Source organism: Sus scrofa, chromosome 6, assembly GCF_054392235.1.
Source record: "Sus scrofa isolate SSC_HxYL_T2T_F1_AM1 chromosome 6, Sscrofa_HxYL_maternal_Yorkshire_Landrace_v2.0, whole genome shotgun sequence".
NCBI classification, from domain to species: domain Eukaryota; kingdom Metazoa; phylum Chordata; class Mammalia; order Artiodactyla; family Suidae; genus Sus; species Sus scrofa.
In genome coordinates, this window is record NC_139388.1 from 119,341,986 (window position 1) to 119,359,188 (window position 17,203).

Below are 17,203 nucleotides of genomic sequence, written 5' to 3' on the forward strand. Positions count from 1 at the left end.
CTTGTTTCTGTGCTTGGTCCAAATGAAGAATTACTGTCATCTGAATAGCTTGAAATGCATCTCTCATAGATAGCTCAAGGATATTACTTTCTGAGCCCCTTAATCCTGAACCACATGAATGTTTTTGCATTTAAACTGAGTCCAAATGCTTTTAAGCTTTAATGTGTACAATTATATAACAATGATTTTGCATCTTTTTGTATTTCATTTCTATCCATTGCATTTCAAAAGGAAGACAGAAAAACGCAAGAAATTTTCCCACTGTATTATTAATTTACCATTCAATTTATATTAACCGTATCACCCATTTTCTCCTTAAAAATAAGAATGGGTGTTTAATCACATCGGTACTCAATAGGAATAACTGAGATAGCAATAATATGTGTATGTTGACTGCATCGATTTCTAATGTAAGTCCATTCATTTGTATACACAAAATCATTCTCAGTTCTGTATAGGAGATTCAGGATGATGACATGGAAAGAGCAAGGACTGAACAGGTTGAAAAAGCTGGTTCAAATCCCAATGCCAAGTTTTTCCAAACCTTCCTTTTGGTAAATTACTTACTCTTTTTGCTTACTGCCTCCACTGTATACCTGAATAAAATACATCTACCTCAAAAGACCTTGGGGGGGGTTATTTTGCTTTCTAGTGAAGATTTTTTGTGTGTGTTATATCCAAAGAACAAGCTAGGACTCAAGAAATGTGGATTAGCCCAACCTGATGAAGCCTATATCCTTTGCATTGTAACGGAGGCATTGGCAGCAGTTACTGAGAACCATGCTATGTGAACAGGCTTGGAAAGAAAGGGAAGAGTGAAGTTGGCTGCATTTTTATACTAGTTCCAGTAGAGCTGATAGTGACCCACCTTGATTTCAGAGGCGTGGCAACACAAAGGATAAAAGATTGTTGTGAGAATTAAATGAGACAATATAATTTTCTTAAGCAGAGCTATTTATAACAATATTTTGGAATAAATATTGATTATCCTATGTTTTGCCCCTTGAATTTTCAAATAACACCTTTTGGAAAATAATATTGTAAATGTGAATTTTTTTAAATTGAGCCATATGTTATATGCACATTTGTATAGATGGAAATATAGAAGCTGAGTAGATAATCAGATCACTATTAGTGGATGTTTACTCAGTTTCAAGCCCTGTGAAGAAAGTTTCCTGTTAACCCTCAAATAGTTTTATGAAATGGGTACTATTATTACTCTGCTTTGCAAATGAGTAAATTGATAGTTTTTGCAGAATAAATTACATAGCTAGGAAAGGCAGGGCCAGGACTACACTGTTCAACTGCAGAGTCTACTTCCAGCAGATGTCAGTAATAAACCACAATACTTACACAATACATGTTTTAAAATGTTTAATAAGAATTAGACACATTACTCTTTAACATGTAATTTTAAATTCATTTCAAAATCCTCTGGCTTTTTATGTAATTATCTTAAGGTTCAGGAAACAATTTTAATAAGTACTGCAAAAAACTCCAATTTAACTCCCATTTGTTCTCACACTTTTTTTTTTTTTTTTTTTTTTTTTTTTTTGTCACACCTGAAGCATGTGAAAGTTTCAGGGCCAGGGATTGAAACTGGGTCATAGCAACAACCCGAGCTGCTGCTGTCACAATGCCAGATCCTTAACCCACTGCACCACAAGGAAACTCCATGTTCTCACAGATTTTTAATTAGAATTTTCAGATATTTCTGATAGTCATAGACGACAAATATGAAAAAAGTTTCTGCTTAAAAAAAAAAAAAACCTCCTAAAACTATCAAATTCCTAATATAAATCCCACCCCAAAATATAAACGCTATCTTTTTAAAAATCTGTGCACTGGATTCTCAAAGAGATTAGATACCTATTGGGAAAGACAGCCTGTCTTAGAAGTCAACCCCAAACTATATAACTCTGTAGGAGATAAATAGAGATTTGCCTGGAGAGGGAAGCAAAATATTGCCATGAATCACCACCCTCACAGCAGTTCTGAAGCTTTTAATTTTCAGCATTGCTGGTCTCCAGGTATGTGCCCTTGATTAACAGTTAACAGAAATTGAACCAGCTCCACAGGGGGTCCTCAATATTAGCGTGAAACACTATTTTTAACAACTTCTTCCTTCTTTCTCCTCCGTCTTCCTCTATTTCTAAATTTTTACTCATTTTTCTTGCTTTATTTTCTTTTAAAAAAAGACTTGCATTATTTATGCATTACATGAATGTCTCAAACATATTCCAGACAGACAAAGTAAGAAATGCATATATTTCTGAGGCTTTTGTTTAATTACTCTTTTTCTTCTTCTTTTTCCACTGTTACCTCCTAAACCTTGTAAGTAAACTGACCATATCTTCTCTGAGAAATGATTCAGCAAAGATAATACATGCAAACCACTGCTGAGAACGTTCTCTATCTTTCCATCTTCTTAGGACTGCACCCCGTGGCATATGGAGATTCCCAGGCTACGGGTCTAATCGGAGCTGTAGCTGCCAGCCTACACCACAGCCACAGCAATGCAGGATGCGAGCCACATCTGTGACCTACACCACAGCTCACGGCAACCCAGATCCTTAACCCACTGATCAAGGGCAGGATCGAACCTGTGTCCTCATGTATGCTAGTCAGATTTGTTAACCACTGAGCCACGACAGGAAATCCGGTTTCTTGTTCATTTTTTATTCATCACTCTGGTTTCTCTTATATCAGTTTTTCAGTCCTTTATCTCCTTAGGCTATTCACCTTCGTAGCATTTAAATACTGATGCTCGGATATTCCAGGATTCAGGTTACAGAGTCTCCACATAAATTTGGTGACCTTATTTGTGTTTGTAGATAGCACAAAATATATTTATTTTCTCTCCCTCCGAGGCTAGGGGTTGAGTTGGAGCTGAAGTGCCAGCCTATACCACAGCCACGGCAATGCCAGGTCTGAGCCATGTCTGTGACCTACACCACAGCTCACGGCAATGCCAGATCCTTAACCCACTGAGCAAGGCCAGGGATCGAACCTGGAATTAGTCAGGTTTGTTACCACTGAGCCACAATGGGACCTCCTCTATTTTTCTTTTACCTTAATGCAACTATATGGATTTTGTGAACTGTGTCACATGTATTTGTAAATCACTATGTAACTAAATTAATTCATCAGCAACCGAAAATAGTTATAAGAAGGATTATCTTTTGGAATGCCATTTTTACCTCCTTCCAGACAGTAAGTTTGCTGGGCAGTCTGATAGGTACTACTAAATTTACACAGTGTTAAAGATGTTATTCAGAAGATAAGGTCAACATCAAATTAGGAAATAGCCTCTAGAAGTAAAGAACCCAAATTGTCGTATAATAAGTATTTTCCAATATCAGTTACAAACGCTAGAGAAAAAAATAAATAAAATAGGTTCCTTGACTTCTGAATCTCATACTAAATACAGGGGTGAGGTATCTTCAGCCCCACTATCCTATTGCAAACCCAAGGACCTGCTGCTGTGCTTTGCTGTCCCTGCAGTTCTGCTTCCATGTGAGTAAAATAGCTACACTGGTGATTTCCTGAGCCCTATCACCTAAGTGCAAGTCTTCCCGCAGGTTTGGTCAACTTTCGTGTCTTTGCTTCCTTTTTGCCTTCCAAGGCAGATCTTGGCCATTCCAAAAAAACCAGTGCCATCCCCAGCGTTCCTTAGTAGGCCGATCTGTGGTCTGTCCACCTCTTGCAATAAAGTCCAGATCTTATACCAAATGGCCAAAGCCCATCAAGAGGATGGTAAGTTATCCAGAAGAGGTCCAGCCTGCATTTATCCCCTCTCCTTTGGTGCTTTCTCCATTCCCTTAGTCCTGCCCAAGTCACTGTCGCTTACTCCTCCCATTGGATTGCCTCACTTGGCCCTGAGATAAGTACCTTGTGACCAAAACTATGGGCCCAAGTCACTGTTGCTTACTCCTCCTCCCATTGGAGTACCTCCCTTGGCCCTGAGATAAGTACCTTGTGACCAAATAGTACCTTGTGACCAAAACTATTGGGCCATGAGTCAACTAGAGTTGATGCTCAAATGTTGTATATTGGCCTATAGAGCTGGAAGAAAGATTCTCTTCTTTCCAGAGCTTAAACAATTTTACATTTGCAATCCAGTATACAATTCTTAAGTAAATGCATATTGCATATTAAAACCATGTATTAGGAGTCCCTCTTGTGGCTCATCTGGTTAAGGACCCAAAATTGTCTCTGTGAGGATGTGGGTTCGATCCCTGGCTTTATTCAGTGGATTAAGCATATGGCGTTGCCATAAGCTGTGGTGTAGCTTTGATTAGACCCCTGGCTCAGGAACTTTCATATGCCACAGGTAGCTGTAAAAAGAAAAAATTAAAAGTGAATAAATTTTTTTAAAAATTAAAGAATTTTTAAAAATGTATTAGCAGAGGGCTAAATTGTGTATACATTGGCAACAAATGTCTTAACGTCCCTGTACTATTCATCATTAAGATTTTTGCTAAATGTCAATTATATGCTTTTACATGCCTAAACATTCTTTCTAATATTAATTTCCCAAGGAAGCAATTTGGAGTTAATTGCATGGCAAATGAATTTTAGCGTTGTATATTCAAGAAGCCTCAAGCCACTTTCTTCCTGGGATCAATAGATATTTGACATATAATAGCTGCATTTTGTAATCTAATTAAAGGATTATTTGACATACTTATAGCTTTGGCACATTGAGTCAAGACTTTCTGACAGAGAGCACTGATGTTGAATGTTTATTTTGTCAGGAAGTGCTTACTTATTACATTGAGGACTTGTCTCATAATGAAATACCTCATGTATAACATTAGCAATAATTTGTATCAAGAAGACTACTAAATAATTTCTAGACTGCTTAATACCATCCATATGAAAGACCGTTTATATCATATGGAAAAACAGGAAAATCAATAATCCCAATTAAATCACAAGACTGAAAACCCTTTTGAGGAAAAAAGAATAGCCCGAATATTGCCTTAAGACTGCAATTTAAGTCACTTCCAGTTTCTCAAGTTAGTACTTGATTTTGTATAACCAGATTTTATGTCCTTTTTCTCATTTAAACATAATTTTTTTGATGAAATTTATCTCTTCCACTTGGGATAATAGTTATATTATTCCCAGCTTCATCACAAAGCTGAGAGTTTTTTATTTGCATATTTTTTTAAGAAATACAAATTTTCCTAGTACACTTTACGCTTGCGATATACACTACATTGATATAGTTTTACCGATTAATGAAATCAAGGTTTAACTCTTTTGTCTTAGATCAAATAGTTAATAAGTGTTGAGACAGAAATAAAATCTTCTGGGAGTTCCCGTTGTGGCTCGGTGGTTAACGAATCTGACTAGGAACCATGGGGTTTTGGGTTCGATCCCTGGCCTCGCTCGGTGGGTTAAGGATCCGGCCTAACCATGTGGTGTAGGTCAAACATGGCTCGGATACTGCCTTGCTGTGGCTGTGGTGTAGGCCTGCGGCTACAGCTCCGATTAGACCCCTAGCCTGGGAACCTCCATATGCCACAGGAGCAGCCCTAGAAAAGGCAGAAAGAAAAAATAGAAAGAAAGAAAGAAAGAAAAGAAAAGAAAAGAAATAAAATCTTCTGTTTTTCAATACACTTATTCTCCACATCATATATCTTCTTATTGTGCCCTAAAGGAAAGCACAGGTGCAATACAGGGCTGGAAGACTGATAGAAAATATATACACTTAATAAATACTATTAATTTATTAATGTAGTAACTTACTAAATATACTATTAACTAAAATATTTTCTTATTAAAATAGCATGACTCAATTTTGACAGCAAGATTTCTGTTTGTACACTCAATATCTTGCTAGTATTGTATTTGATTGAAAAATTATGACACTGTCATTTTACCTATATATTTAACTGACTTTTATCCCTTTAAGTTACCAAGTATTCCCATTAAGTTACCACTTTTTTTTTCTTTTTCAGCCATACCCATGGCATATGGAAGTTTCTGGGCCAGGGATCGAATCCAATCCACAGCTGTAACCTACACCACAGCTGAGGTGACGCCAGATCCTTAACCCACTGCACCACAGTGGGAACTCCTAAGTTACTATATTTTTAATGTTCTCATTTGCAATACATTTTATACTGATTCTTCCTTCTAAGTTTGTATAATCACCAATCTGTTGCAGTCCCTCATCCTTTTATTTCAGAATTATTTTTAACTCGCTATGAAATAATGTTTTATCTTATTAACAAAAGAAAGGATGGGAGTTCCCATCATGGCTCAGTGGAAATGAATCCAACTAGTATCCATGAGGACTTGAGTTCAATCCCTGGCCTCACTCATTGGGTTAAAGATTGGGCGTTGCCCATGAGCAGTGGTGTAAGGTTGCAGACGCAGCTCAGATCCTGCGCTGCTGTGGCTGTGCTGCAGGCCAGCAGCTGTAGCTCTGATTTGACCCATAGCCTGGGGTCTTCCATGTGCCACAGGTGCAAAAAAAAAAGGATGAATAAGAACAAAAGACTTTCCAAAGTTCAAGTAAGTAAGAGATGGGGAAGCATAGTATTACAAAAGCTCACAGTCTGTTTATTAAAATAAATACATAATTACAATGTATAGAAAAAAACACCAAAGCAAAACCAGGTGGTGGGGAAGGAAAGGTGGACAAGAGAAAATAGAGAAAAGCATTAGAAATGGCCTCCTGGAGAAGAGGTTCTCAGACTGAGTCTAGAGGGATTAGTAACACTAGAAATATAAGAAGGTATAATGAAAGAAAGCACTCTGAGCAGAAATAATAGTGAAAATATTCTTCCAATGTAGTTATACCTCTTTTCATAGAATACCCAAGATTGCACAGGTCATTACTAAGGCTTGCAGGGTCCTGGCAGGACAGAGCACACTCAAAGAGAGCAATTGACTATTACAAATTATGAGCAGGTTAAAGGAAACAACAGGGAATGGTGCATACCAAGACTAGCAACAGGAGAAGCTGTTACAACCCTTGGGCGTAAAGGAACAATGAGAGGAAATAGTTACCTGAACCTGGAGAAAATCAGTTCTGAGAGGCTCTGAAAGGAGCCATGGCCTGTGGCAGAGAAACACTGCCAACCTGTTGTACTCAAGTGGGGAAGGACCTAGGGTTATAAAAATCTTGGCCTTAATTTCTTCCCAACCTCTGATCTCCCAGCGATGTCCCTCATGGTTTCAGGCCAGTGGAAGCCAGTAAGCAAGCATTGCTTTGCTCATAGCTCTGCTTCATGGAGCACAGAACAGAGGGGGAGTATGGAGAATAGATCTGGAGGGGGAAAAAAATACCCAACACAATTCTTTAATTTCCCACAGCACCGAGAAAAGCAGGCTATATTATTATCTTAAATATTTTACAAAGCACTTGAGGATAGCAGCAAATAAAATTACCCTGAAAATCTCTCACTTCTGGCTCTTAGAAACATTGCTCCCAGAGTGGAAAAAAGTTGCCATGCACGTGTGTCTCTACCTCAGGCAGGGCTCTCCTCCTACCTTGTTCTCACCTTGCTTTCCCAAGACAGGGGCACATTGTTTTTCTTCAGCACCCAGGACAGTTCCAAGCTCATCTAGACTCTCCAGAGTTCAGCACTAACAAAGGAAAACTAGTGGTCCCAAGGCTTATTGATTTTCATAGGACTTGCCGCTTTCCCCTGTGGTTGAAACTGGAATGATGTACACTTACTTTAGCAGCCACCTCACCCTCTGCCTATGACATTAGCCCATGGCCTGAGAGAATAATAATAGACAATGGAAATAGTCCAGTATCTATATAAAAGGAACAGTAGCAAACAGGTGACTTTATCATATGTCATGCTTCTGAATTTTCAAAATAAAAGACAACTCTTTCCTTTTGTATTTCTCAATATGTGAATTATTTGACTTAAATGACTGCAGATGTCCTCATCAACAGTGATGAGTACTACTAGAGCCTCGCAAAGACAGGGGGTTGGGGTTTCTCCCTAAAAGTAAGATAAAGAATACAACTCATATTTTTCCTGAAGTTTGTAAGCCTCACTTCCAGGCTTTTCCAAGCTGCATCTTTAAAAAAAAATATATGTATCTCCAAAAAAACAAGCAACAATTTGCAATCACACTATAATTAAAATCTATTTTGAAAAAGATACTTTTCTCAAGAGGAAACATAATATAGAGATGCAATTCTGCTTACCACACAAAAATATTATACATTGTTACCCAGTGTAATTTAACTACTTAGTGTTGCATTTTCTCACACATCTCAATTTCTGCTTGTGATGGGTGGTCCCTAAGACCATCCTCAGGGTTGATGATATGCTAAGCCTCTTGGAACACAGAAAAGCTGTTTTCCTCAAGGTCAGAGTTTGTTACAACAAAGATGCAGATTTAAATCAGCAAATGAACTTGACTAGCATCCATGAGGTTGCAGGTTCGATCCCTGGACTCCCTCTGTGGGTTAAGGATCCAGCATTGCTGTGAGCTGTGGTGTAGGTCGCAGATGAGGCTTGAATCTGGAGTTGCTGTGGCTGTGGTATAGGCTAGCAGATACAGCTCTGATAAGCCCTCTAGCCTGGGAACATTTAGCATGGAATCACACAAGCAAAAATTAATTCTCCCAATACCATATACGGCAAGGAATGCAAAGTGTTAACCATCAGGAAAGCTGAACAAGCATTGGGTCCAGGGTTTTCTACTGGGGCTCAGTCACAAAGCTATGGAACACCTGCATGACTGACTATTGGCTATTCAGTCTACAGCAACCTCAGAAGTCAAACTGATACAGCACAGCCTTGGACCCCAGGCAAAGAAAACAGGCTTTCATCATAACACACATTGTTAGCATAAACTATCTGGCCCAAGATGAAGTATAAAAAGCTACTCTTATTAGACTATGGAGTCCATAGGCTCTAAGTTTCTCCCTGGAGCCAGACAAAGCCAGTCTGGACAACCTGGGCCTCTTGCATTAATCCTTTAATTCACACTGCTTATGGACTTTTTAAATATACTTTGCTTAAGGAAAAAGTCCATTGCTTTGGTCTGTCCATTGCAAAAATATGAGCAAGAAAGGTGTGCTCAGAGTTCTGCTTCTAAAATAGAAAACTACTGGGAGCTTTAAAATAAGAATGTATTGGGTAGCTCTTAACCCCAAGCCTACCCTATTAAGACTTCAGAACACTCAAGGCCAAGTTTTAGCTACAGCTCTAACTCAGAGTACTTTGTACTCCCCTTTTCCTCAGTGGTTGTTAAAAGATGAAAACATCCACCAACTATATGACTAGAAATAAATGTTCAGATTTAGGAAAAAAAGCAACAGAAAGTAAATTCACTTTCTGCACCTTACTCTGTGAATTCCTGCCATTTTAGGTTTTTTTGTGGGGGGGGGGCGCACAGGGTTATTGAAATATAGTTTATTTACAATGTTGTGTTATTTTCTGGTGTACAGCAAAGTACACACAAACAGTTTTATATATATGCGTATACTTTTTTCATCATAGTTGATTAAAAGATATTGAAATTTTTTTCTATTTTATATATAGTAGTATATGGCTATTAATCTAAACTCCTAATGTATTTCTCCCCCTCCCCCTTTCCTAACTACAAATTTGTTTTCTGTGATTGTGAGTCTGTTTCTGTCTTGTAAATAAGTTCATTTATATCATTTTCTTAGATTCCACATGTAAGTGATATCATATATTTGTCTTTGAGTGACTTACTTCACTTAGTATGATAATCTCTAGGCCCATTTATGTTGCCACAAAAGGCATTATTTCATTCTTTTTTATGACTGAGTAATATTTCAGTAGTGTGTGTGTGTGTGTGTGTGTGTGTGTGTGTGTGTGTAGACATATGCACATACATACCACATCTTTATCCATTCATCTGTTGGTGGTCATTTATGTTGCTTCATGTCTTGGCTATTATAAATAGTGCTGCTATGAATAATGGGGTGCATGTATCTTTTTGAACTACAGTGTTTTTTTTCTATATGTATGCCTTGGATCATGTGGTAACTCTAATTTGACTTTTTTTAGGTTACCTCATACTGTTTTCATAGTGCTTGCATCAATTTACATTCCTACCAATAGTGTCGGAGGCTTCCCTTTTCTCCATAGCCTCACCAACATTTATTGTTTGTGGTCTTTTTAATGATGGCCATTCTGACCAGTGTTAGGTGATACTTCATTGTAGATTTTGATTTGCATTTCTCTGATAAATAGTGATATTGAGCATCTTTTCATGTGCTTATTGGCCATGTGTATGTCTTTTTGAGAGAAATGTCAATTTATGTCTTCCGCCCATTTTTTATTGGGTTGTTTGGTTTTTTGTTATTCATTTGTATATTTTGGAAATTAAGCCCATATTGGTCACCTTATTTGCAAATATTTTCTCCCACACCATATGTTTTCTTTTCATTTTGTTTATGGTTTCCTCTGCTGTACTGTAGTAATCAAAAACAGCATGATATTGGAGTTCCTGTTGTAGTGCAGTGGAAATGAACCATGAGGTTGCAAGTTCAATCCCTGACCTCACTCAGTGGGTTAAGGATCCAGTGTTACTGTGAGCTGTGATGTAGGTCACAAATGTGGCTTAGATCTGGTATTTCTGTGGCTGTGGCATAGGCCAGCAGCAACAGCTCTGATTAGACCCAGTCTTTTTTTTTTCCTTTTTTTTTTTTTTGAATTATGTTCTACTGCCCCCAATGGATCTGAAATGAAAAAGGAAAGATAGAATACAGTCAAAATAGGAGTTCCCATTGTGGTTCAGAGGAAACAAACCCAACTAGTATCCATGAGGACATGGGTTCCATCCCTGGCCTCACTCGGTGGGTTAAGGATCTGGGGTTGCCAGGATCTGCAGTTTGGAGGTCACAGACGAAGCTCAGATCTGGCATTACTGTGGCTGTGGCGTAGGCTGACAGCTGTAGCTCCAATTCAGCCCCTAGTCTGGGAACTTTCATATGCTGCAGGTACAACCCTAAAAAAAAAGAAGGAAAAAATATAGTCAAAATAAATTAAAGAGTCTTTAAAGAATGTCCAATCTTATATCTTTCATTTGGTGGTGCTGTAACAGAACAAGCTGGTATGTGTAATTTAAAGAACAAAATGCAAGCCACATATAAGCCCTTGGGTGAAGGTGACTTACATATAACCAGAACAGATCTTCAACTACCAGGTTTGGCCTTCCACTGCGAGAACTGGAAATAGCCAATAAATATGTAAATTCAATTGTATTACTTTGAAGCAATTAAACTTGCCTGATCACTTTGGCTATGATAGAAAAAGAGCATTTGCTGTGACAGGATTAGGCCAGTGAGAGGAGAAATAGTACAGCATGAGGTAAAATACTGATTTAAATTTTGCCTCAAGGTCTAGAGGGACTTGCTTTCATTTACTAGAAATAAGAAAAACACAAGAAGGTTTAGTGTCACATAGAAACAGTTATCAATCAAGATCTCTACCTAATGCCGATAGACCTTAGGGGAAAGTTAAATGACTTGTATGCAATGCAATGCTTACTGAACATAACAAGAAAACCACAGCATGATGGCGAAAATCATATATCATTTTTATTGAACCATTTATTGTAAATCATAAAATAACAGCACAGATTAAATGGGGAAAATGTCTGTTGCTTGAATTAAAGTATTTATTTTTCACCTTTCAGGAATAGGAATTTTCTTGTGGTATAGTGCATTAAGGGTCCAGTGTTGTCACTGTCGCAGCTTAGGTTGCTGCTGTGATGTGGGTCTGATCCTTGGCCTAGGAACTTTCACATGATATTGACACAGCTAAAAAAAAAAAAAAAAAAAAAAAAAAAAAAAAAAAAAAAAAAAGCATGTATTTACTCTGCTATTCTGAATGCAAATAAATAAATAAAGCTGCTGGTCAAGTGTTTTGTGTTGGATTTCTTGACCTAAGTTATGAAAAAATTAATTTGACAATTTATTTTTAATGATACATTGCTGTCTTTTGTGTCTTTGGGCTGAGGTGATCAAAATATCTCTACAAATTGAACACAGCATGATGTCTTTTTCAGAGCTTCCTATAGAATAATATTTGAAAAAGGGTTTTTAACTCTCAGTGCTTTAGCCAATACAATGTTTAGTAAAATCATTTGCCTACTTATTCACCCAAGAATTATAGCTGCCTCCTCCTCTGTAAAACAACTTTATTCTCCATGTGACTAATAACTTCATAATCACAGCATTGGCACTAAGCGAAATTGAGTCTCCTGAAATATTTCCTCCCTTCTCCTGTGTGACCCTTTTTTCAAGCTTTCTCCCTTTACCTTACAGATCCACTTCCATATCCTACTCCTCATTCTCTTGCCACTTCATAAAATAGGGTACTTCCCACATTCTAGCCCTCCACTTCTGTTTTTTTTTTTTTTAATTATTTCTCTTATGGAGTTCCCATCACAGTGCAGTGGAAATGAATCCGACTAGGAACCATAGGTTGCAGGTTTGATCCCTGGGCTCGCTCAGTGGGTTAAGGATCCAGCGTGGCCGTGAGCTGTGGTGTAGGTCACAGACGTGGCTCAGATCCCACATTGCTATGGCTGTGGAATAGGCTGGCAGCTGTAGCTCTGATTGGACCCCTAGCCTGGGAACCTCCATATGCTGCAGGTGCAACCCTAAAAAGAAGAATAAATAAATAAATACATAAATAAATAAATAAATGTTCTTTAGGGAAAAAAAAGAAATTATTTCTCTTGGTGAACTATAACTTTCATTGTATGGGAATGACCCCCAAGTCAATGTTTCCATCCCATCCCCACCCCCTTCATGTTCCAGGCTTCCATCTCCCAGTGCCTGATAGACATTTACCAAGAGATAATCCACTGGAGCCTCCAACTAAGCGATGTTACAAACAAAATGTATTAGTTCTCCGTCCAATTCCCTTTCTCTTTATCCTTAAATCCAACAAATAATCTTTGGGGAGTTTCCATTGTGGCTCAGCAGAAACAAATCTGACTAGCATCCATGAGGATGCAGGTTCGATCCCTGGCCTTGCTCAGTGGGTTAAGGATCTGGCGTTGCTGTGAGCTGTGGTGTAGGTTGCAGATGCGGCTCGGATCCAGCGTAGCTGTGGCTGTGGCATAGGCTGGTGGCTACAGTTCCAATTCGACCCCTAGCCTGGGAATCTCCATATGCCCCAGGAGCGGCCCAAGAAATGGCAAAAAAATAAATAAATAAAAATAAAAGACCTTCCCCTATTCTGCCTATAATGACCTTCTGTGTCAAGTTTATTCCCAATTACCTGCTATAACCCACCCAACAAACAAGCATTTTGATTCCTCTTTATCTCAGGTCTTCACATTATCGAACAAAACAAGCTTATATTGGGAAAAAAAGAATCTTGTAGGTATTAATCTCAGCTTTATATCACTTCAAATTCTCTCAATATCCATATGCAATGTTTACATTTATAAATAATTAAAAATGTCTTGTGGAGTTCCTGTTGTGATGCAGTGGAAACCAATCCGACTAGGAACCAGAGGTTGCGGGTTCGATCCCTGGTCTCACTTAGTGGGTTAAGGATCCGGCATTGCCATGAGCTGTGGTGCAGGTGGAAGACGCAGCTCCGATCTGGTGTTGCTGTGACTGTGGTGTAGGCCGGCAGCTACAGCTCCAATTAGACCCCTAGCTTGGGAACCTCCATGTGCCTTGGGTGCGGCCCTAAAACAACAAAAGGCAAAAAAAAAAAAAAAAAAAAAAAATTGTGTCTCCAAATTTAATATTTTTTTCTGTTGACTTTTCCTGTATAGGCAGTATCTTTTTTGTTTTGTTTTGTCATTTTTTTTTAGAGCTGCCACTGGTGGTAGTTCCCTGCTAGAGGTCGAATCCCAGCCATAACTGCAGGCCTATACCACAGCCACAGCAATGCCAGATCTGAGTGGTGTCTGTGAACTGCATCACAGCTCATGGCAAGGCCAGGTCCCCAACCCACTGAACGAGGCCAGGGATTGAACCATCGTCCTCATGGATATTAGTCAGGTTCATTACTGCTGAGCCACGAAGGGAACTCCCAGCAGTATCTTCTAAGGTTTTTTAAAAAAAGGTTTATTGTGGTATAATAGATGTATAATAAAATTACACATTCTAAATGTACGATGTGATATTCTTTTAGTTTTGCATTAGTTTTTCATTAACAGCTTTATTGAGGTTTATTTCATATACCATAGGAGTCACCATTTTAAAGCAAACAGTTCAGTGGTATTTAGTATATTCAGAGCTGTGCAACCATCACCACTGATTTCACAGTGAGATCACTACAAGAAGAAAGCCCATACCTTTAGCAATCACTCTCCATTCCCTACTCCTTCTAGCCCCTAGCAAATGTCAATTTACTTTCTGTTGCTATGAATTTGCCTGTTCTGGGCATTTCAAACAAATGAAATCATACAATATATGGCCTTTTGTGTCTAGCTTTTGTCTCTTAGGATAAAAGCATTTTCAAGGTTTATCCTCATTATGGCAGGGACCAGTATTTCATTCCTTTTCACGCTGAATAATATTCCATGGTACGTTACACCACATTTTGTTTTGTTATTCAGCAGTGATGGACATTTGGACTGTGTCCACTTTTTGGCTATGATGAAATGTGCTGCTATGCACATTCATATATGAGATCTTGTACATGTAGACATGCGTTTTCATCTCTCTTGGGCCTACCTTATGAGTGGAGTTGCTGGGTCATGGGGTCACTCAGTGTAACAGTTGCAGGACCCACACATGGAACACCTTGCACTTTGTCCTGTGTTCTCCTGACACCATCCTGAAATTTTAATAATGTTCTAACAGAGGCCTCACATCTTCAGTTTCCAGTGGGCCCTGTAAATTTCTTAGCCAGTTGCATCTGTAGAAGTTGGGTTTTAGTGTCTAACCCCATCCAATGCAGCACACACTTTTGGCATCTCAATTGCTTTTGCTCCAATTGCAAAGCACTTGCCTTCCATGTTTCAGTCTAGTCAATTCTTTAGGTCCCTTTTATGACATTAATGCTCACTGAGTTTTCATTCCAAGTTCAGTTTCTGTCTTTATTCTTTCAGAGCAGTCATGATACCCATCATTATTTTATTTTAGTTCATAGCCCAAGCTGACATATAACCTGAAATAGTTTAGCAACTTTATTTTTGGGCATTCCCTTTAGAAGGAAGTATTCTTAGAACAAAGATTCACAGTAGAGGTTTTGATCAAATACATACCTTGATGATGCTAAGGCCCCTTGGGGAGGGGAGGGAGAAAAAACAGGGGGAAAAACTATATACTAAGAAGGAAGAAAGCGTCTTGCTTATAAGTTTTTTTCTCTCCTAAAAAAACAGATAGCCCCTTTCAACTTTAGATTTTGGTCAAGGTGTAGAGACATATTTCACTTTCTGAAGTGTCATGCTCCAAAGCAGATGTGCGTGAATTGAAGTTTTATAAATTAGATACATTCTCTCATTGCTGTAAATTATAATCTCAGAGGTGGGAGGTTGAATTCCACAAAAAGTTTTTTAAATCTTTAGATCTGAATTTTAAAGTCTAATCTTCTAATCCATTTGGGATTGCTGCTGCCAAAGTCAAGGCCATTGGAATAAGCCAATTAAAAATTTGTTACATGTCTGCCTTGGGGGAGATTTTCAATACATTAAAATTGGATTCAATTTTTTTGTTCTAAAAACCAAAACAAAACCCAACAAAAACTTGAAGAATTATCAGGAGTTAGCAGTCTATTGCCTTTTCCACAATTAGCAAAAGGTTAGGATTTTTTTAAGACTTTTGGGGGGCGGGGAGAAGTTTTAGGGTCACAACAAACTTGAGGGAAAGGTACAGAGATTTCTTCTACATCCCCTTTCCCCACACATGCACATTCACCAGAATGATACATTTGTTACCAAAGAGGAGTCTACAGTGTGACACCATCATTACCCAAAGTTTAGTGTTTACCTTTGGGTTTGCTCTTGGTGGTGTACATCCTATAGGTCTGAACAAACATATAATGACATATATCCATCATTATAATATCACACAGAGTATTTTCACTGCCCTAAAAATCCTCTGTGTTCTGCCTATTTATTTATCCTTTCCCTCTCCTTCCCTAGAAACAACTGATTTTTTTAAAAATCATCTCCATAGTTTAGCCTTTTTCCAAATGTCATATAGTTGGAAGCATACAATATATAGTCTTTCAGATTGACTTCTTTCAATTAGCAATATGCATTTAAGTTCCCTCTATGTCTTTTTTTTTTTTTTTTTTGTCTTTTTGCCATTTCTAGGGCTGCTCCCACAGCATATGGAGGTTCCCAGGTTAGGGGTCTAATCAGAGCTGTAGGCTCCTACACCAGAGGCATATAACAACTCGGGATGCAAGCCACATCTGCAACATATACCACAGCTCATGGCAATGCCGGATCCTTAACCCACTGAGCAAGGGCAGGGATCAAACCCAAAACTACATGGTTCCTAGTTGGCGTTGTTAACCACTGAGCCATGACGGTAACTCCGTAAGTTCCCTCTATGTCTTTTCATGACTTGATAGCTCATTTCCTTTTAGAACTGAATAATAATCCATTGTCTGAATAGACCACCATTTATTTCTCTATTCACCTATTGAAGGAAATCCTGGTTGTTTCCAAGTTTGGGCAATTATGAATAAAGCTGCTATAAACATGTGTGTGCAAGATTTTGGGTAGATGTAAGTTTTCAACTCATTTGGAGCACAATTGCTGGATCATGTGATAAAGGGCATGTTTAGTTTCAGAGGAAACCACCAATGTGGTTGGTCCATTTCCATTGTGGCTGTACTATTTTGTGTTCCTACCAAGGGTGAATGAGAGTTCCTGTGGCTTCACATCCTGACCAGGATTTGGTGTTGTCGGTGTTCCAGATTTGGGCCAATCCAGTAGGTATGTAGAGATATTTTGTTGTTGTTTTAATCTGTGTTTTCCTGATAACATGTAAGGTGGTTTATCTTTCCATGTGTTTATTTGCTCTCTGTACATTTTTGGTAAGGTAGTACAATGTTTTGCTTTACAATTTTCTTTAAGATGTGCTGGGAGTTCCTGTTGTGGTTCAATGGAAAACAAATCTGACTAGCATCTATGAGGACACAGGTTCAATTCCTAACATTGCCATAAGCTGTGGTATAGGCCAGCAGCTACAGCTCCGATTTGACCCCTAGCCTGGGAACTTCCATATGCTATGGATGTGAATCTGACAGCACTA